We start from the raw sequence: 22340 nt of genomic DNA, 5'->3' as shown, positions 1-22340 counted from the left end.
TCTAAGAGTGCAGAGTTTGGGGTGCAGGGATTTGGGGGGAAATTTAAGGTTGCAGAGTGTGGGGTGCACAGGACTGGGGCACAGGATTTGGGGGTGCGGGGTTTCAGGGTTCAGGATTTGGAGGTGTGGAGTTTTGGGGTGCAGGGGATGGGGTGAAGGATTTGAGGCTGCAGGGTGGTGGGGGAAGGATTTGGGGGTGAGAGATTTGGGGTGCAGGATTTGGGGGTGCAGAGTTTTGGGAGGCAAGGATCTGGGGCTGCAGGATTTGGGGGTTCAGTGTTTAGGGCAGCACAATCTTGGGGTGCAGGGGTCTGCACTGAAGGGTTTGGTAGAGCAGGATTTGGGGGTGCAGGACTTTCGGGTGAGGTTTGGGGGTGCAGGGTTCATGTGTTCAGGAACTGGGGGTGCAGGATTTGAGGGTGCAGGGCTCTGGGTGCAGAGTTTGGGAGTTCAGGGTTTGGGGTGCAGGGTTTTTGGCAGGAGGATCTGAGGGTGCAGGATCTGGGGGGCAGGATTTGGGGTTCAGCATTTTCAGTGCAGGTTTTGGGGGGACTTGATTTTAGGGTGCTCGCTTTGGGCTGCAGGATCTGGGTGCAGGATTTAGGGTTCGGGGTTCAGGGATGCAGTGAAGTGCGGGATCTGGGGTGCTCGATTTTGGGGTGCAGAGTCTTGCAGGAAGGATCTGGGGGTGCAGGGTTTAGGGTGCAGAATTTGGGGGTGTAGGGTTTTAGGGAGAAAGGCTTGGGGGTGCAGGTCTAGGGGGGTAAAATTTGGGGGCAAAGGGTTTGAAGGAGCAGGATTTGGGGTGCAGGATTTGGGGGTGCAGGGTTTGGGCGTGCAGTGCTAAGGTGGTGGAGGGTGCAGGGTTTGTAGTGAAGGTTTTGGGGTGCAGGATCTGGGGGTGCAGGATTTGGGCATGAATACTTTCGGGGTGCAGGATTTGAGGATGCAAAATCTGATGGTGCAAGGTTTGGGTGTTCAAGATGTAGGCGAGCAGGATCTTGGGTTTTGGGGCACAGGGCTGGGTGAGGCCAGATTTGGGGTGCAGGTCTGGGTGAGGGATCTGGGGGTGCAGGGTTTGGTAGTGCGGGAATTGAGGGTGCAGAGTTTGGGCGGCAGGGCTTGGGGGAGCAGGAGTTTGGGGTTCAGAACCTGTGGGTGCAGAGTTTGGGGTGCAGAACCCATGGGTACCGGGTTTGGGGAGGCAGAATTGGGGGTGCAGGGTTTTGGAGTTCAGGACATGGGGTTGAGGATTTGGGGGTGCAAGGTTTGGAAGTGCATTGATTAGGGGGAAGGATTTAGGGTGGTGGGATTTGGGGGCACGGGGTTTGGGGGTCAGCATTTGGGGGTGCAAAGCTTAGGGGGCAGCGTTTTGAGTGCAAGTTGGGGGAGGACTTGATTTTAGGGTGCAGGGTTTGGGGTGCGAGTTTGGGGATGGCAGCATTTCGGGTATACAGTTTGGGGGTGCAGGGTTTTGGGGAGCAGTATCTGGGGGTACAGGATTATGGGATGTGCAGGGTTTGGGGGCGCAGGGTTCAGGGTTGCAGGGTTTGGTATCACAGGTTTGAGGGGTTCATGGCTTGGGAGGAAGGATTTGGGGGTGCAGAATTTAGGGGTGCACGTTTTAAGGGTGCAGAGCTTAGGGGGAAGAATCGGAGATGTAGGGGTTTTGGGGACATTATCTGGGGGTCAGGATTTGGGGTGCAGGGTTTTGAGGTGCAGGGTTCAGGTGTTCAGGGTTTGAGGAAAGGATCTGGAGGTGCAGGGCTTTGGAGTGGAGGATTTTGGGGTGCAGGGTTAGTTGGGATTTGGGGTTGCAGGGATTTGGGGTGCAGGGTTTGGTGGTGCATTGGTTTTGGGGGTGGAGGACTGGGGGACACAGGGTTTCAGGGTGCAGGATGTGGGGGTGCAGGATTTGGGAGTGCAGAGTTGGGGGGCAGAATTTTTGGTGCAGGGCTTTGGGGTACAGGACTTGGGGGTGCAGGGGTTTGGGTGGGGAATTTGGGGTGCAGGGTGTTGAGGAAGGATCTGGGGGTGCATTGTTTGGGGGGCTGGATGAGGAGGTGCACGATTTAGGGCTGCAGAGCCTGGGGGGCAGGGGTTTGTTGGCAGAATGTGGGGCTGCGGGGTTCTGGGGTGCAGAGTTTGGGAAATCAGGGGTTTGGGGTGCAGGGGTTTGGGGGGAAATTTAACATTGCGCAGTGTGGGTTGCATTGGTTTTGGGGTGAAGGATTTGGGGGTGCGGGGTTTGGGGGTCAGGATCTGGGGGTGAAAGGCAGTGGGGAAGGATCTGGGGGTGAGATATTTGGGGTGCAGGGTTTGGGATGCCAGGTTTGGGGTGAAGGGTTTGGGGGCAAGGATCTGGGGTGCAGGATTAGGGCAATCAGGGCTGGGGGGATAAGTTTGTGTGGGGCAGAATTTCGGGGTGCAGGGTCTGGGTGGGCAGGATTTCGGGGCATCCGGGCTTGGGAGTGCAGGATTTTGGAGTACAGGGTTTGGGGGTGCAGGCTTGGGGAGGCAGAATTTGGGGGTGCAGGTTTGGAAGGGTCAGGACCTCGGGGGGCACAGTTTGGACAGCACAATGTGGGGTGCAGGATTTGGGAGAGAAGGATCTGGGGGGGCAGGGTTTGGGCTGAAGGGTTTGGTAGGGCAGGGGTTGGGGGAGCAGGATTTGCGGGTTCAGAACCTGAGGGTGCAGGGTATTGGGGAGCAGGATCTAGAAGGGCAGGGTTTGGGGGTGCAGGATTTTGGGGAGCAGAGTTTGGGGGTTCATGACGTGGGGATGGAGGAATTCGGGGTGCAGGGTTTGTGGGTGCAGGGTTCACATGTTTAGGACTTGGGGGTGAAGAATTTAGGTGTGCAGGGGTCTGGGGTGCTGGGTTTTGGGGTGCAGGATCAGGGGGTGCAAGGTTTGGAAGTGCAGGGTTTTGGGGCGCAGGGTTTGGGAAATCAAGGTTTGGGGTTCCAGGATTTGGGGGTGCAGTGTTAGGGGGTGAATGCTTTCGAGGGGCAGGGTTTGGGGGTGTATGATCTGGGGGTGAAGGGTTTCAGGGTGCAGGGTCAGGGGGAAGGATTTGGGGGGCAGGGTTAGGTGGGATGTGGGGCTGCAGGGTTTAAGTGTGCAGGATTTTGGGATGTAGGGGTTTGTAGTGCAAGGTTCGGTAGGGCAGGATTTGGGGGTGCAGGGCTTTGGGGTGAGGGATTTCAGGGTGCCGGGTTTGGGAGGGAAGGATCTGGGGGTACAGGTTTTGGGGCTTCGGGCTTTTAGGGTGCAACTTGTGGAGTACGGGGTTTCAGGGTGCAAGGTTCAGTGGTGCAGGGGTTTGGGGGTGAAGGGTTTGGGGAGACAGAATTGGGGGTGCAGGGTTTGGGATTGCAGGGTGTTGGGGGAAGGATCTGGGGGTACAAGGTTTGGGGTAGCAGGGTTTTGGGGAGCAGGGTTTCGGGGTCAGGCTTTAGGGGGACAGGGTTTGGGGGGCAGGGCCGGGAGGGATGATTTGGGGGTGCAGGGTTTAGGGCAGCAGGATCTTGGGGTGAAGGGGTTTGGGGTGAAGGGTTGGGTAGGACAGGATTTGGGGTGCAGGTTTTTAGGGTGCAACTTGTGGGGGCAGGATTTGGGGTACAGGGGTTTGGGAGTGCAGGTCTTGGGAAGGCAGAATTGGGGTGTAGATTTTGGGTGTTCAAGACCTTGGGGTGCAGGGTTAAGGGGTGCAGGGTTCTGGGGTGCAGTGTTCTGGGGGTGCAGGGTATTGGGGTGCAGGACTTGGGGTTGCAGGAGGCAGGATCTGGGGCGCAGCTTTTGAAGTTGCAGGTTTTGGGGGTGCAAGATCTGGAGAGTCAGGATTTGGGGTGCACTGTTTGGGGGAGCATGGTTTAGGGTGCACAAGTTTTGGGAGTGCGTGATTTGAGAGTGCAGGGCTTTGGGGTGCAGGATCTGGGGGTGCAGGGTGTTGGGGAGAAGGATTTGGGGGTGCAGCATTTTGAAGTGCAGGGTTTGGAGGAGGGAGGTTTTGGGGGTGCAAGATTTGGTGGTTCAGGTTTTGGGGGTGCAGTGTTAAGGGGGTGGAGGATTAGGGGTGCAGGGTTTGGGGGTTCAGGATTTGGGGCTGCAGGGTATGGGAGGGAAGGATCTGGGGCTTCAGGATTTGGGGTTGCACTGTTTGGGGTGCAGGGTTTAGAAGTCAGGTCTCAGAGTGCAGGGTTTGGGGTGCAGGGGCTTGGGGGGAAATTTAAGGTTGCAGAGTGTGGGGTGCACAGGACTGGGGCACAGGATTTGGGGGTGCGGGGGTTCAGGGTTCAGGATTTGGAGGTGTGGAGTTTTGGGGTGCAGGGTATGGGGGTGTAGGGCTGGGGCTGCAGGCTTTGGGGGGAAGAATATTGGGGTGCATGGTTTAGGGGCACAGGGGCTTGGGGGGAACGATTTGGGGCTGCAGGGTTTGAAGTGCAGGGTTTAAGGGGGCAGGGTTTGAAGTGCAAGGTTCGGTGGTTCGGGATTCTGGGGTGCTGGGATTTGAGGTGAAGGATCTGGGGGTGCAGGATTTAGAGGTGCAGGATCTGAGGGTGCAGGATCTGAGGATACAGGATCTGGGGAGCAGGACCTTGGGGAGCAGCACCTTGGGGTGAGGGTTCGGGGTGCAGGGTTTGAGGGTGCAGGGTTTCGGGGTGCAGGGTTCGGGGTGCAGGGTTTGAGGGTGCAGGGTTTCGGGGTGCAGGGTTCCCGTGTTCAGGGAGTGTGGCTGCCAGGTTTGGGGGCACAATTTGCAGGTGCAGGGTTTGAAGGTTCAGGACTTGAGGCTGCAGGATGTGGGGGTTCAAGGTTTGGGGTGCAGGGTTTGGGGGTGGATGATTAGGGGGTGCAGACTTTGGAATTCAGGATCTTGGGGTGCAGGGGTCTGCACTGAAGGGTTTGGTAGAGTAGGATATGGGGGTGCAGGACTTTAGGGTGGGGTTTGGGGGTGCAGGGTTCATGTGTTCAGGAACTGGGGGTGCAGGGTTTGAGGGCTTTGGGTGCCGAGTTTGGGAGTTCAGGGTTTGGGGTGCAGGATTTTTGGCAGGAGGATCTGAGGGTGCAGGATCTGGGGGGGAGGATTTGGGGTTTCAGGGTTCAGGGATGCATTGGTTTGAAGTGCGGGATCTGGGGTGCCCTATTTTGGGGTGCAGAGTCTTGCAGGAAGGATCTGGGGGTGCAAGAATTGGGTGAGCAGGATATGGGGGTGTAGGGTTTTAGGGTGAAGGGCTTGGGGGTGAAGGTCTTAGGGGACAAAATGGGAGGGCAAAGGGTTTGGAGGAGCAGGATTTGGGGGTGCAGGATTTGGGGGTGCAGGATTTGAGTATGGCGTGTGGGGAGGCAGGATTGGGGGGGCTGCATTTAGGGTGCAGGATTTGAGGGTTCAGTGCTTACAGTATCTGGATCTGGGGGTGCAGTTTTTGGAGGTGCAGTTTGGGTGAGAAGGATCTGGGGATGCAGGATTTGGGGGTGCAGGGTTTGGGGGTGCAGGGTGTTGAGGTGTAGGGTTTGGGGAGCAGGATCTGGGGGTGTGGGATTTAGGGGTGTAGGGTTGGGGGTGAAGGGTTTGGGGGACAGAATTTTGAGGTGAAGGGTTTGTCAGTACAGGGTCTTGGGGTGAGGGGGTTTGGGGTGAAGGGTTGGGTAGGGCAGGATTTGGGGGTGCAGGACTATGGGCTGAGGGTTTGGGGTTGCAGGGTTCACATGTTCAGGAACCAGGGTTGCAGGGTTTTGGGGTGCAGGGTTGGGGGAATATTTGAGGTACAGGATTTGGGGTGTAGGGTTGGGAGGTGGAAGAATTTGGAGGTTCGTGGTTGGGGCACGCAGAGTTAGGGGCTGCAGGATCTGGGGTGCAGGGTTTGGGGGGCACTGTTTTGGGGGGAAGGATTTGTCGGATACAGGGTTTAAGGCTTTAGGATTTGGAGATGTAAAATTTTGGGGTGCAGGAGGTGCAGGGTCTGGGGTTGCAGGATTTGGGGTGCAGTGTGTGGGGGTGCAAGATCTTGGGGTGTACGAGCTTTGGGTGTGGGATTTGAAGGAAAATTATTTGGGGGTGCAGGGACTGGGGGTGTAGGGTTTTGGGGTTGCTGTGTTTGGAGATTTGTGACTTGGGTGTCAAGGATTTGGGGTGCAGGGTTTGAAGTGCAGGGCTAAAGGGGGCAGGATTTGGAGGTGCAAGATTTGGTGGTCTGGGGTACTGGGGTGCAGGGTTTTGGGGTGCGGGATTTCGGGGTGCAGGTTTCACGTCTTTAGGAACTGGGCGGGGAGGGTTTCTTGGTGCGGACTTTTGAGTGCAAGTTTGAGGGGCCTTGATTTTGGGGTGCATGGTTTGGGGGGCAGGATTCCGGGTGTAAGGTTTTGAGGTGCAGGACTTGGGGGTGCAGGTTTCACACGTTAAGGAACTGGGGCTGCAGAGGTTGGGGGTGCAGCGTTGTGGGCTGCAGGGTTGAAGGGTGCAGGATTTAGGGGTACAGGTTTTGGGGGTGCAGGAGCTGGGGGTGCAGACTGTAGGGATCAGAATTTGGGGGTGCAGGGTTCTGGGGTGCAGGATCTGGGTGAGCAGGCTGTTGGGGTACAGAACCTTGTAGTTCAGTGTTTAGAGGCAGGATTTGGGGGTGCAGGGTTTGGGGTGAGGGGTTCAGGTGTTCAGCACCTGGGGGTGCAGGACCTGAGGGTTGGAGGATTTGGGGGTGCAGGAATTTGGGGGTGCAGGGATATGGGTGCAACTTGTGGGGTGCAAGGTTTTGGGTATAGGGTTTTGGGGTGCAGAGTTTTGGGGGGGAGGATTGGGGGAGCAGGGTTTTGGGGTGCAAGGTTCAGTGGTGCAGGGTTCTGGGGGTGCAGGGTTTAGCGCCAGAATTGGGGGTGCAGGGTTTGGGATTGCAGGGTGTTGGGGGAAGGATCTGGGGGTACAAGATTGGGGGTAGCAGGGTTTTGGGGAGCAGGGTTTCGGGGTCAGGCTTTAGGGGGACAGGGTTTGGGGGGCAGGGTTGGGAGGGATGATTTGGGGGTGCAGGGTTTAGGGCAGCAGGATTTTGGGGTGAAGGGGTTTGGGCTGAAGGGTGGGTAGGACAGGATTTGGGGGTGCAGGATTTTAGGATGCAACTTGTGGGGGCAGGATTTGGGGTACAGGAGGTTGGGGGTGCAGGGTTTGGGGTGTAGGATTTAGTGGAGCAGGGACTGGGGGTGAAGGTCTTGTGGAGGCAGAATTGGGGGTGCAGATTTTGGGTGTTCAGGACCTGGGGATGCAGGATTTGGGGATGTAGGTTTTGGGGGGTAGATTTTGGGGTGCTGGGTTCGGGACATGGGTCTGGAGGATTTGGGGGTGCAGGGTTAAGGGGTTTAGGATTTTGGGGTGCACAGTTTAGGGTGCACGTTCTGGGCCTGTATGATTTGAGAGTGCAGGGCTTTGGGGTACAGGATTTGGGGTGCAGGGTTTTGGGGTCAGGATCTGGGGGTGCAGGGTGTTGGGGAGAAGGATTTGGGGGTGCAGCATTTTGAAGTGCAGGGTTTGGAGGAGGGAGGTTTTGGGGGTGAAAGATTTGGTGGTTCAGGTTTTGGGGGTGCAGTGTTAAGGGGGTGGAAGTTTAGGGGTGCAGGGTTTGGGGGTTCAGGATTTGGGGGTGCAGGGTATGGGAGGGAAGGATCTGGGGCTTCAGGATTTGGGGGTGTACCGTTTGGGGGTGCAGGGTTTAGAAGTCAGGTCTAAGAGTGCAGGGTTTGGGGTGCAGAGTGTGGGGTGCATAGGACTGGAGCACAGGATTTGGAGGTGTGGAGTTTTGGGGTGCAGGGGTTGGGGGTGAAGGATTTGAGTCTGCAGGGTGGTGGGGGGAGGATTTGGGGGTGAGAGATTTGGGGTGCAGGATTTGGGGGTGCAGAGTTTTGGGAGGCAAGGATCTGGGGCTGCAGGATTTGGGGGTTCAGTGTTTAGGGCAGCACAACCTCGGGGTGCAGGGGTTTGCAGTGAAAGGTTTGGTAGGCAGGATTTGGGGTGCAGGATTCTGGGGTGCTGGGTTTGGGGTACAGGATTTGGTGTTGCAGGGATGGGGTTGAAGGGCTTGGGTTTCCAGGCCTTTGAGGTGCAGGATTTGGAGGTGCAAGGTTTGGGAGGGAATTCTTTGGGGTGCAGGGTTTGGGGTTCCAGGAGGTGGGGGAAGGACCTTGGGGTGTAGGGTTTGGGGGGGCAGGGTTTTGGGGGAAGGATTTGGGGGTGCAGGGTTTTGAAGTGCAGCGTTTCAGGGGAGCATGATTTTGGGGGTGCACATGTGGGGTCCAGGTTTGGGGGGTGCAGAGTTTGTGAATGGAGGATTTTGGGGTGCAGGGTTTGGGACTGCCTAATTTGGGGGTGCAGTGTTTGGGTGTTCAGGACCTGGGGGTGCTGCGTTTGGGAATGCAGGCTTTGGGGGTGCAGGGCTCAGGATTTGGGAGGGCAGGATTAGGGGGTGTGAGATTTCAGGGTTTAGGGGTGCAAAGTTTGGTAGGGCTGAATTTAGGGGTGCAGGATTTGGGGTGTAGGGTTTGGTGCTGTGAGATTTGGGGGTGCAGGGTTTGGGGGTGCAAGATTTGAGGGTGCAAGGTTTGGGTGTTCAAGATTTAGGGGAGCAGGATCTTGGGATGCAGGGTTTGGGGGTGCAGGGCTTTTGGGTGAGGGATTTAGGGTTCAGGCTTAGGGGTGCAGGGTTTGGGGGTGCAGGGTGTTGGGGAAGGATTTGGGGGTACAGGGTTTGGAGGTGCAGTCGTTCAGGGATCAGGGTTTGGGGGGCAGAATTTGGGGTGCAGGGTTTGGGATGGCAGGATTAGGGGGAGCAAGACTGTGGGGTGCAGGGGTTTGGGGTGAAGGGTTTGGTAGGGCACGATTTGGGGTGCAGGCTTTAGGAAGGAAGGAAGGAAAGAAGGATCTGGAGGTGCAGGATTTGGTGTGCAGGGTTTAGGGGTGCAGGATTTAAGGGTGCGGGGGTTTGGGTGAAGGGCTTGGTAGGGCAGGAATTTGGGGTGCAGGGTTTGGGGGTGCAGGGTTGTGAAGTGCAGAGATTTGCAGGTGCAAGATCTGGGATTGTAGGGTTTGGGGGTGTAGGATCCGGGGAGCAGGGTTTGGGGTGCAGAACCTTGTTGTTCAGGGTTTAGAGGCAGGATTTGGGGGTGCAGGGCTTTGGGGTGAGGAGTTGCGGGTGCAGGGTTCAGGACTTGGGGGTTGCAGGATTTGGGGGTGCAGGGTTGGGTAAGGAAGGATCTGAGGGCGCAGGGTTTGAAGTTTCAGGACTTGGGGTGCAGGATTTGGGGGTACAGGATTAATGGGTGTAGGGTGTTTGGGGAAAGGATTTGGGGGTGCAGGGTTTTGAAGTGCAGGGTTTAAAGGGGCAGGATATGGGGTGAACGATTTGGGGGTGCACATTTTTGGGGTGTGCAAGATTTGAGAGTGCAGGGATTTGGGGTGAGCGATTTCAGGGTGCCAGGTTTGGGGGGGAAGGATCTGCGGGTGCAGGGTTTGTCAGTGCATTGATTGGGGGTCAGAATTTGGGGGTGCAGGGTTTGTGGGGTAGGATTTTGGGTGCAGGGTTTGGGGAGCAGGATCTGGGGGTGATGGAATTGGTTGAAAGGTTTCGTGGTGCCGGCTTTGGGGGAGCAGAGTTCAGGGGTGCAAGGTTTTGGGGGACAGGTTTGGACATAAAAGATTCGGGGGCGAATGGTTTGGGAGAACGATTTGGGGGTGCAGGATTTGGGGGTGCAGGATTTGGTATTACAGGTTTTGGGGAATCATGGCTTGGGAGGAAGGATTTAGGGGTGCAGGGTTTCAGGTTGCAGGTTTGGGGGTGCAAGTTGTGGGGCGGCAGGATATCGGGTATAGGGTTCTGGGCTGCAGGGTTTGGGGGTGCAGGATTTCAACGTGCAGGGTTCTGGGGTGCAGTATCTGGGGGTCCAGGGTTTGGCAGTGCATTGGCTTTGGGGGTTGAAGGATTTGGGGGTGCAGGGTTTAGGAATGCAGGATTTGGGGGTGCAGGATTTGGGGGTGCAGAGTTAGGGGGCAGGATTTTCAGTGCAGGGCTTCAGGGCACAGAACTTGGTGGTGCAGGATCTGGGGGTGCAGGTTTGCGGTGGGGAATTTGGGGGTGCAGGGTGATGAGGAAGGATCTGGGGGTGCAATATTTGGGCTTTAAGGGCTTAGGGGGGCAGGATCTGGCAGTGCAGAGTTTGGGGACAGGATCTGGGGGTGCAGCGATTGGGGTTACAGGTTTTGGGGGTGCAGGGTTAAGGGAATTGTTTGAGGTGCAGGGTTATGAGAGTGCAGGATTTCTGGGTGCAGAGTTTGGGGTGCTGGGTATGGGGCAGCAGGATCTGGGGGTGCAGGTTTTGGGGGTGCATTCATTTGGGGGGAGGATCTGGGGGTGCAGGGTTTAAGGGTTCAGGATTTGGAGGTGTAGGGTTTTGGGGTACAGGGTTCTGGGTGGAGGTTTTGGGGTGAAAGATTTGGGGGTGCAGTGTTAAGGGGTGGAGGCTTAGAGGTGCAAGATTTGGGGGTGCAGAGTTTTCGTGTGTCTGATTTGGGGGTGCAGGGTCTGGGGGTGCAAGATCCTGGAATTCAGGATCTGGGGGTTCAGGATTTGGGGGTGCAGGGTATGGGAGGGAAGGATCTGGGGCTTCAGGATTTGGGGGTGCACTGTTTGGGGGTGCAGGGTTTAGAAGTCAGGTCTAAGAGTGCAGCGTTTGGGGTGCAGGGGCTTGGGGGGAAATTTAAGGTTGCAGAGTGTGGGGTGCACAGGACTGGGGCACAGGATTTGGGGGTGCGAGGTTTCAGGGTTCAGGATTTGGAGGTGTGGAGTTTTGGGGTGCAGGGGATGGGGGTGAAGGATTTGAGGCTGCAGGGTGGTGGGGGGAGGATTTGGGGGTGAGAGATTTGGGGTGCAGGATGTGGGGGTGCAGAGTTTTGGGAGGCAGGGATCTGGGGCTGCAGGATTTGGGGGTTCAGTGTTTAGGGCAGCACAACCTCGGGGTGCAGGGGTTTGCAGTGAAAGGTTTGGTAGGCAGGATTTGGGGTGCAGGATTCTGGGGTGCTGGGTTTGGGGCACAGGATTTGGTGTTGCAGGGATGGGGTTGAAGGGCTTGGGTTTCCAGGCCTTTGAGGTGCAGGATTTGGAGGTGCAAGGTTTGGGAGGGAATTCTTTGGGGTGCAGGGTTTGGGGTTCCAGGAGGTGGGGGAAGGACCTTGGGGTGTAGGGTTTGGGGGGCAGGGTTTTGGGGGAAGGATTTAGGGGTGCAGGGTTTTGAAGTGCAGCGTTTCAGGGGGGCATGGTTTTGGGGGTGCACATGTGGGGGTCCAGGTTTGGGGGGTGCAGAGTTTGTGAATGGAGGATTTTGGGGTGCTGGGTTTGGGACTGCCTAATTTGGGGGTGCAGTGTTTGGGTGTTCAGGACCTGGGGGTGCTGCGTTTGGGAATGCAGGCTTTGGGGGTGCAGGGCTCAGGATTTGGGAGGGCAGGATTAGGGGGTGTGAGATTTCAGGGTTTAGGGGTGCAAAGCTTGGTAGGGCTGAATTATAGGGGTGCAGGATTTGGGGGGCAGGGTTTGGTGCTGCAGGATTTGGGGGTGCAGGGTTTGGGGGCTTAAGGTTAGGGTGTTCAAGATTTAGGGGAGCAGGATCTTGGGGTGCAGGGTTTGGGGGTGCAGGGCTTTTGGGTGAGGGATTTAGGGTTCAGGCTTAGGGGTGCAGGGTTTGGGGGTGCAGGGTGTTGGGGAAGGATTTGGGGGTACAGGGTTTGGAGGTGCAGTGTTTCAGGGATCGGGGTTTGGGGGGCAGAATTTGGGGTGCAGGGTTTGGGATGGCAGGATTAGGGGGAGCAAGACTGTGGGGTGCAGGGGTTTGGGGTGAAGGGTTTGGTAGGGCACGATTTGGGGTGCAGGCTTTAGGAAGGAAGGAAGGAAAGAAGGATCTGGAGGTGCAGGATTTGGTGTGCAGGGTTTAGGGGTGCAGGATTTAAGGGTGCGGGGGTTTGGGTGAAGGGCTTGGTAGGGCAGGAATTTGGGGTGCAGGGTTTGGGGGTGCAGGGTGTTTTGGGAACGATCTGGGGGTACAGGGTTTGGGGTGCTGGGTTTGGGGGTTAAAGGATTTGCGGGGGCAGGGTTCAGGTGTTCAGGACCTGGGCGTGCAGGCTTTGCGGGTTCAAGGTTCCAGGTGCATTGTTTGGGGGGAGAGGACTTGGGGGTGCAGAGTTTTGGGGTGCAGGGCTTGTGAGAGAGGAATCGGGGGTGCAGGATTTGGGGGTTCAGGGTTTAGGGTAGCAGGATCTTGGGGTGCAGGATATGGGGGTGCAGTGTTTTGGGGGTCAGGATCTGGGGGTGCATGATTTGGGGGCTCAGGGTTTGGGGATGAAGGGTCTTGGGGTGCTGGGCTTTGGGCTGCAGTGTTGGGGGGCAGGTTTTGGGGTGCAGGGTTTGGGGGCAGGTTTTGCGTGTTCAGGAACTGGGGATGCAGGATTTTGCGTTGAAGGGCTCTGGGGTGCCGGGGTTGGCCTGCAGGGATTGGGGTGCAGTATTTTGGGGTGCAGGGGTTTGGGGTTCAGGACCTGGGGGTGCAGGGTCTTAGGGAACCGGATTTCAGGGGTGCAGGATTTAAGGGGTGCAGGGGCTTTGGGAGAGGGATTTGGGCTTCAGGGTCTGAGGGGTGCAGGGTTTGGTGGGGAAGGGTTTGGGGTGCCTGGTTTAGGGTTGCAGGATCTGGGGTGCAGGGTTTGGAGGTGCCGGGGTTTTGGGGGGCAGGATATAGGGGTGCAGGATTTGAGGGTGCAGGGTTGTGGAGTGCAGAGATTTGCAGGTGCAAGATCTGGGATTGTAGGGTTTTGGGGTGCAGGTTTTGGGGAGGAAGGATTTGGGGTGCAGGGTTTAAAGGTTCACGATCTGGAGGTGCAGCGTTTTGGGGTGCAGGGTTATGGGGCTACAGGTTTTGGGAGGGAAGGGTCTGGGGGTGCAGGGTGCAGGGATCACAGTATGGGGGTGCAGGATTCTGGGGTGCAGGATCTGGGGAGCAGGATATGGGGGATATCACCCCAAACCTGCCCCGCAGACACGGCACCCAAAATCCTGCACCCCAAAATACTCTTCTCAAACCCGCACCCCAGATCCTGACCCCAAGCCCTGCACCAAAACCCTGCCCCTCAATCCTTCACCCCAAATCCTCCACCCCCGATCCTGTCTTCCCAAATCCTGCACCCCCAAATTCGGCCCTACCAAACTCTGCACCCCTAAACCCTACAACTGAAACCTTGCACCCCCTAATCCTGCCCTCCCTACCTTCCTGAACCCCGAAACGTGCACCCCAAACCCTGCATTCCCAAATCCTTCCGTCCTATACCCTACACCCCTAAACCTGCCCCCAAACCCTGCACCCCAAAGAATTCCCTCCCAAACCTTGCACCTCCAAATCCTGCACCTCAAAGGCCTGGAAACCCAAGCCCTTCAACCCCATCCCTGCAACAGCAAATCCTGTACCCCAAACCCAGCACCCCAGAATCCTGCACCCCAAATCCTGCCTACCAAACCTTTCACTGCAAACCCCTGCACCCCAAGATTGTGCTGCCCTAAACACTGAACCCCCAAATCCTGCAGCCCCAGATCCTGACCCCAAGCCCTGTACCAAAACCCTGCCCCTCAATCCTGCACCCCCAAATCCTCCACCCCCGATCCTGTCTTCCCAAACCCTGCACCCCAAATCCTGCCCCCCCAGCTTGCACTCTGCACCCCCAAACCGTGCACTCCCAATCCCTGAACGCCCAAGTCCTGCACCCCCACGTCCTTAGCGCCCAAAATGTGCACCCCAGATCCTCCCCACCCAGTCCTGCACCCCTAATATTCCACCCTCTAATAATGCACCCCTAAGCCTCGCACCCTGAAAGCTGCACCCCCAGGTCCTGAGTCCCCAAACCCTGCACCCCCAAATCCCGCGCCTTTAAATCCTGTCCTCCTAAAACCCAGGACCCCCATAATTTGCCTCCCCAAACCCTGCTCCCCAAAACCCTGCACCCCCAAACCCAGCACCCCCAGGTCCTGAACACCCAAACCCTGCACCCCAAAACCCTGCACCCCCAAAGGCAGCACCCCCAGGTCCTGAACACGCAAACTCTGCACCCCAAACCCTGCCATCCCAAACCCTGCACCCATAATTCTGCCTCCCAGACCCTGATCCCTGAAACACTCCACCTCCAAACCCTGCACCCCCAAATCGTTCCCCAACACCCTGCGCCCCCTGACCCTGAACCCCAAATACCAAAACCCTGCACCCCAAAATCCTGCAAGGTTTGGTAACCTTGCACCCTCAAATATTGCACTCCCCAAACCTGCATCCTGAAAGCATTCCTGCCCAAATTCTGTACCCTAAGATCCTGCACCCTAAAACCCTGCACCCCCAAAATCCTTCTCCCCAACCCTGCACCCCCAAAAACTCCGCCCCCACAACCTGAACCCCCAAACCCTGTACTAAAACCTGCAACCACAGACCTGGCACGCCCAAACTCTGCACCCCAAATCCTCCCTCCCCAAAACCTGCACCCCAAAACCGTACAAGCCCAGATCTTGCACCCCTAAATCTCTGCACTCCACAACCCTGCACCCTCAAATCCTGCACCCCTATATCCTGCCCCCAAACCCCTGCACCTCCAAACCCTTGACCCCCAAATCCTGCAACCCTAAGCCAGGCACCCCCAAACCCTTCCCCACCAAACCCTGCACCCCCAATTCCTCCATCCCCACGTCATGAACCCCCAAACCCTGCTCCCCAAAACTCTGCACCCCCAAACCCTGAATTCCCAGGCCCTGCACCCCAAACTTAGCTGTCAAAACTGTGCACCCAAAATTCTGCCCCCACCGAACCCTAACCCTGGCTCCCCAAACACTGCCCCCCAAACCCTGCTTCCCGTTATCCTCCAACCCCACAGCCCAAATCCCCAGAACCAGCAACCCCAAAACCCTGTACCCCCATCCCTGCACCCCAAATCATTTTCCTTCAAATCCTACCTGCAAAACTTGTACACCCCAAGATCCTGCACCCCCAAACCCTGTGCCCCAAACACTGCACCCCCAAACCCTGCCCTTCTAGATCCTGCACCCCAATACCCTGCCCCCCCAGGTTCTGAACCCCCAAAACCTGCTCCCCAAACCCTACCCCCCTAAACTGTCCACCCCCAAACTCTGCCCTACCGAGCCCTCCACCCCAAACCCCTGCACCCCAAGATCCTGCTGCCCTAAACCCTGCACCCCCTTATCATCCTTCCCTAAACCCTGCACCCCAAACCCTGCACCCCAAACCACTGCACCCCAAACCTGACACCCCAGAACGCTGCAACGCCACATCCTGCCCCCTTAAACTGCACACCCCCGAATTCTGCACCCTAAAGTCCTGCACCCCAAAGCATGCCCTACCAAAACTTTGTACCCCAAACCCTGCAGCCCCAAACCCTGCACCTCCAACCCTGCACCCCCAAACCCTGCACCCCAAATCCTGCCCTCCAAAATCATACACCCTGAAACACTGAAACCCCAAATCCTACCCCTCAAACACTGCACCCCAAATCCTTCCTCCAGAACACTGCAGCCCTAAACCCTGCACCCTAAATCCCTGCAGCCCCAAATCCCGTCTAACCTTGGACCCCCAAAACCTGCACCCCTAGATCCATCCCCCCAAGTGAATGCACCCCCAGAACCTGAACCCCCAGATGCTGCTGCCCCATACCCAGCACCCCAAACTCTGCACCTGGAAATCCTGTACTCTCATAACCCTGCACCTCAAATAATTCCCTCGACCCTGCACCCCCAAAACCTGTAACCCCAGACGCTGCACCCCCAGGTCCTGTCCCCAAACTCTGCACTGCCAGATCCTGCCCCCCGTAACCCTTAAAGCCCAAATATTGCACCCCCAGATCCTTCCTCAACACCCTGTACCCCCAAATTCCCCACCCAAAACCTGCAGCCCCAAACCCTGCACCCCCAAATCCTGACCCCCCAGATAATGCCCCCAAAACCCTGAATCCCCAATCCTGCACCCCAAAACCCTGAACCCCAAAATACTGCACCCCTAAATTCTGCACCCCAAACCCTGCAGACCAACCCCGGCACCCCGACGCCCTGCACCCCCAGTTCCTGTCAATGGAAACCCCAAACCCTGCAGCCCAAATCACTTTCCTTCAAATCCCACACCCAAAACTCATACACCCCAAGATGCTGCACCCCAAAACCCTGCCCCCTAAACTTTGTACCCCACACCCTGCCCCCAAACCCTACACCCCAAAACCTGCAGTCCCAAACCCTGCACCCGAAAACTCTACACCCCCAAATCCTTCACCCCAAAATCCTGCCCTACCAAGCCCTGCACCCTCAGATTCTGCACCCCAAAACCTTCACCCCAAAACCTTCACTGCAAACCTTTCACCCCAAACCCTTCACCTGCAGCTCTGTCCCCCAAACCCTTCAACCCCCAACCCTACACCCCCAAATCCTCCACCCCAAAACCCTGTACCCCAAAACCCTTTACCCTAAAAGCTGCACCAGCAGATCCTTCCCCCAACTCCCTGCACCCCCAATTCCTGCCCCACCAGACCCTGCACCCCCAACCCTGCTCCTCTGTTCCTGCTCTCCACAAACCTGCACCCCAAATCCTGCAACCCCAAACGCTGCACCCCCAAATCCCACCTTCCACAACCGTGCACCCAAAAACCCTGCACCCTGCAAACCCTGCACCCCAGTACTCCAGCGCACCAAATCTTGCACCTGCAAATCCTGTCCCCTTCAAACCCCTGTACCCCCAAATCCTGCACCCAAACCCTGTACCCCCAAATCCTTGACACCCACAACCCGAATCTCCAAAAGCTGCAACCCCAAACCCTGCCCCCCCAAACCCTGCCCCCCTGAACCCTGCACCCCAGATCCTGCACCACTGAACTCTCATCCCCAAATCCCTTAACTCTCAAAAGCTGCACCCCCAGACCCTGTAGCACCAAATCAGGCCCCCCAAAACCCTGCAGCCCCACACGCCTTGCACCCCCAAATCCTGCACTACCTGATCCTCCACCCCCATAGCACTGCACCCCAAAATCCTGCCCTACCAACCCTTCACCCCAAACCCTTCACGTCGAAATTCTATTCCCCAAACCCTTCACCCTCCAACCCTACACCCTAAATCCCGCACCCCCAATTCTGCACCAGAAAATCCTGAACCCCCAGATCTTGAACCAACAGATCCTTCCCCCAAATCCTGCACCCCCAAACCTTCACCCCCAAATCCTCCACCCCGCAACCCTGCACCGCAAACCCCTTTACCCTAAAGCCTGCACCAGCAAATCCTTCCCCCAACACCCTGCACCCCCAATTCCTGCCCACCAAGCCCTGCACCCCCTAACCCTGAACCCCAAATCCCTCACCCAAAACCCATGCACCCCTCAAATCTTGCACCCCCTAATCCTGAACCCCAAATCCCTCACCCGAACACCCTGCACCCCCAAAGCCTGCACCCCCTAACTCTGAACCTCCAATCCCTCACTCAAAATCCCTGCACCCCACAACACCCTGCACCCATAAATCCTGTACCCCAAGATCTTGCACCCAACACCCTGCCCCCCAGAACCCTGAACCTCCAAACTCAGCCCTACCAAACCTTCACCCTAAAATCCTGCACACTAAAATCCTTCTCCCCAACCCCCAACCCTGCACACCCAAATCCTGCACCCCAAAACCCAGCACCACAGAACCCTTTGCCCCAAAGGCCTGCACCCCAAAATTCCTGCCACCCTAGACCCTGAACCCCCAAACCCTGCACTCTAAATCCTGCTCTCTAAACCCTTCGCCCCAAAACCCTGCGCCCTCAAATCCTGCCTCCCAAAAATGTACATCCCGAACCCTGAACCCCAAACCCTGCACCCCAAGATCCTGCCCTACCAAACCCTGCACCCAAAGTCCCTGCTACCCTAAACCCTGCACCCCCAAATCCTTGCCCCCCAATCCTGCTGCCCAAAAGTCGGCTCCTCTAAATCCTGCACCCCAATATCCTGCCCCTCCAAAACCCTACACCCCCTAAACCCTGCACCCCAAATCTGCACCCCCAAACCCTGCACTCCCCAATCCTTCATCCCCAAGGCCGTCACCCCTCAAATGCTGCACCCCTGAAATCCTGTTCCCTGAGACCCTGCACCCCCAGGTCCTGAAACCCAAACCCCTGCACCCCAAAATACTGCACCCCAACCCCTGCAGGCCAACCCCGGCACCCCAGAGCCCTTCAACGCAAAATCCCGCACCCCCAGTTCCTGAACACGCAAAACCTGCCCCCCAAACCCTGCACCCCAAAACCTTGCACCACAAATCATTTTCCTTCAAATCCCACACCCAAAACTCGTACACCCCAAGATCCTGCACCCCAAAACCCTGCCCCCTAAACTTTGTACCCCCAAACCCTGCCCCCCAAACCCTGCACCCCAAAATCTACAGTCCCAAACCATGCACCCCAAAATACTGCACTCCAAAATCCTGCACGCCCAGATTTTACACTCCCAAACCCTTCACCCCCAAAACATTCACCTCCTAACACTGAGCCCCCAAATCCTGCACCCCCAAATCCTGCCTCATCAAGCCCTGTACCCTGAAGCCGTGCATCCCAAAAGCCTGCACTGTAAATCCTGCCCCCCAAACCTGCACCCCAAAATTGTCCCCCATACAACCTTAACCCCCCCAATCCTGAATCCCCCTAATCCTGCACCCCAGATCCTTGCCCCCAAGCCCTTCACCCCCAAACCTGGCATCCCAAACCCTGCCCCCCAAATATCTCGCCCCCAGATCCTTCCCCCAAACCATTTCCCCCGAATCTTGTAGGTCCAAACCCATCCCCCAAACCCCTGAATTCTGCTCCTCCAAACCTTGTCACCCAAATCCATCACCCCCAGATCCTGCTCCCCAAAACCTGCACCCAAAATCGTGCCCCACGAACCCTGCACCCCCAAATTCTGACCCCCAATCAATGCACTGACAAACCCTGCACCGCAGATCCTTCCCCCCCCAACCCGGCACCCTGAAATCCCTCACCCCAAATCCCTGCACTCTCAAATCTTGCATCCTCACAAAATGTGCACCCCAAGTTCTACCCCCAGACACCCTGCCCCCATTAATCCTGTACCCCCAAATCCTGCACCCCCAAGTGCTGAAACTTCAAACACTGCACATTCAAAGCCTTCCTTGCCCTGCCCTGCACCCCCAAATCCTGCAACCCCCTAAATCCTCCGACCCCCAGGTCCTGGAGCCCTGAACCCTGCACCCCAACCCCTCACCCCAAAGCCCTGCACCCCCAAATCCTGCCTCTAAACCCTGAACAACAAGGTTCTGCACCCCAAGCCCTGTTCGCTGATATCCTGCACCCCAAACCCTGTACCCCCAAATTCTGATCCCTGCACCCCCAGATCCTGCACCCCAAGATCCTGCTACCGTAAACCCTGCAACCCCAGGTCTTCCTTCCTTCCTTCCTTCCTTCCTTCCTTCCTTCCTTCCTTCCTTCCTTCCTTCCTTCCTTCCTTCCTTCCTTCCTTCCTTCCTTCCTTCCTTCCTTCCTTCCTTCCTTTTTTTCCCCAATCCTGCCCCCCCAAATCCTGCCCTACCATGCTCTTCACCCCAAGCCCCTGCACCCCAAATTCCTGTTACCCTCAACCCTGAAACCCCAAATCCTGCCCCCAGATCCTGCAGCCCCACAGCGAGCACCTCAAAATCAAGTCCCCCCAAAACCTGCACTGAAAACGCTGCAGCCCCAGATCCAGCATCCCCAGATCCTGCACCCTCAGATGCTCCTGCCAAAACCCCTGCACCCCAAACCCTGAACTCCCAAACTCTGCACCCAGAGCCCTGCACCCTCAAATCCTGCACCCCTAACCCTGAACACACGAACCCTGCACCCCAAACCTCACCCGAAAGTCCTGCACCCCCAGACCCTGCTCTACCAAACCCTTCACAGCAGACCCCTGCACCCCAAGATCCTGAATTCCAAAGTCTGCACCCCGTGATCATCCATCCCCAAACCCTGCACCCCCAAATCCTTCACCTCAAAACCCGGCACCCCAGAATCCCGAACCACCAAATCTTGCACCCCCAAATCCTGCCCCCTCAAACCCTGCACTTCAAAACCCTGCAGCCCCAAATTGTCCCCCCCAAGCCCCTGTACCCCTAAACCATGCACCCCATTATTCTTTCCCTCAAACCCTTCACCCCCCAGCCGTACAACCCCAAGTCCTGCACCCTAAATCCTACATCCCCAAACCCTGGACCCCCAAATCCGGTCCCCCAACAATGCACCCCCAAACCCTGCACCCCAAATCCTGCCCCCCAGCTTGCACTCTGCACCCCCAAACCGTGCACTCCCAATCCCTGAACGCCCAAGTCCTGCACCCCCACGTCCTTAACGCCCAAAATGTGCACCCCAGATCCTCCCCACCCAGTCCTGCACCCCTAATATTCCACCCTCTAATAATGCACCCCTAAGCCTCGCACCCTGAAAGCTGCATCCCCAGGTCCTGAGTCCCAAAACCCTGCACCCCCAAATCCCGCGCCTTTAAATCCTGTCCTCCTAAAACCCAGGACCCCCATAATTTGCCTCCCTAAACCCTGCTCCCCAAACCACTGCACCCCCAATGCAGCACCCCCAGGTCCTGAACACCCAAACCCTGCACCCCCAAACCCTGCACCCCCAAACACAGCACCCCGAAAGAATTCCCTCCCAAACCTTGCACCTCCAAATCCTGCACCTCCAAGGCCTGGAAACCCAAGCCCTTCAACCCCATCCCTGCAACACCAAATCCTGTGCCCCAAAACCCAGCACCCCAGAATCCTGCACCCCAAATCCTGCCCTACCAAACCTTTCACTGCAAACTCCTGCACCCCAAGATTGTGCTGCCCTAAACAATGAACCCCCAAATCCTGCAGCCCCAGGTCCTTGCCTCCCAAAACTCTGCACCCCCAAATGCTGCACCCCAAATCTCTCACCCCCAAATCCTTCCGCACAGAGTCCCAGAATGTCAGGGGTTGGAAGGGACCTGGAAAGCTCATCCGGTGCAATCCCCCCGTGGAGCAGGAACACCCAGCTGAGGTGACACAGGAAGGCCTGTACCCCACCACCCTGCACCCCCAAATCCTTCACCCCCAAACCCTGCCCCCCAAAACTCCACCCCTCCACATCCTGAACCCTGAAACCCCGCACCCCCAAATCCTCTGCCCCAATGCTCTGCACCCTTAACACTCTGCAACCTTAAACTTCCCCCCAAACCCTGAACTCTGAAACTCTGCACCCCAAAACCCTGATCCCCCAAATTCTTTCCCAAACCCTGCACCCTTGATTCCTGCACCCCCAGTTCCTGAACTCATGAAACCTGCACCCCCAAACCCCTGCACCCCAAACCCTGCACTCTTAGACCTGACTTCTAAACCCTGCACCCCCAAACGGTGCACCCCCAAATCCTGAAGCCCCAGATCCTTCCCTCCCATACCCTGCACCCCCACATCCTGAACCCCCAAATCCTGAACTCCAGGATCTTGCACCCCCAGACCCTGTACCCCCAAATCAGGCCCCAAAAACCCTGCACTCCCAACCCTGCACCCCCAAATCCTGCACCTCTAATCCTCCACCCCCTTAACACTGCACCCCCAAAACCTGCACCACCATATCTTGCACCCTCAAAACCTGAAGCACCAAACCTTGCACCTCCAAAACCTCCCTCCTCCAAACCCTGCCCTTCAAAATGCTGCACCCCGAATCCTTCTCCCCAACACCCTGCACCCCCAGATCCTGACCCCAAAACCCTGCACCCCAAATCCTGTACCCCAAAGCCCTGCACTCTCAAATCATACACACCCAAAACGTGTGCACCCTAAACCGTGCACCCCAAAATCCTAAACCCCTTAACCCTGCACCCTCAAATCCTCCAGACCCATGTCCCGAACCCAGCACCCCAAAATCTACCCCCCAAAACCTACATCCCCAAATAATGCACCCCCAGGTCCTGAACACCCAAAATCTGCACCCCCAAACCCTTAACTCCCAAAACCTGCACCCCCAATTCTGCCTCCCCAGGATCTGCAACTCAATCCCTGCTCCACTAAATCCTGCACCCACAAACCCTGGACCCCCAATCCCCTGTACCCCAAATCCTGAACCCCCCAAGTTGCACCCTAAAATCCTGCACCCCAAATCCTGTCCTACCCAACCCTTCACCCCAAACCCCTTCACCCCAAGATCCTGCTGAACTAAACCCTGCACCCCCAAATCATCCCTCCCAGCCCTGCCCCCCAAACCCTGTCCCCCTAAAGCCTGACCCCGAAACCCTGCGCCC

The sequence above is a fragment of the Patagioenas fasciata genome, chromosome 12, assembly GCF_037038585.1.
Source record: "Patagioenas fasciata isolate bPatFas1 chromosome 12, bPatFas1.hap1, whole genome shotgun sequence".
Taxonomy (NCBI): Eukaryota; Metazoa; Chordata; class Aves; order Columbiformes; family Columbidae; genus Patagioenas; species Patagioenas fasciata.
The sequence above is the reverse complement of the archived record's forward strand: the minus strand, read 5'-3'. Positions refer to the sequence as shown.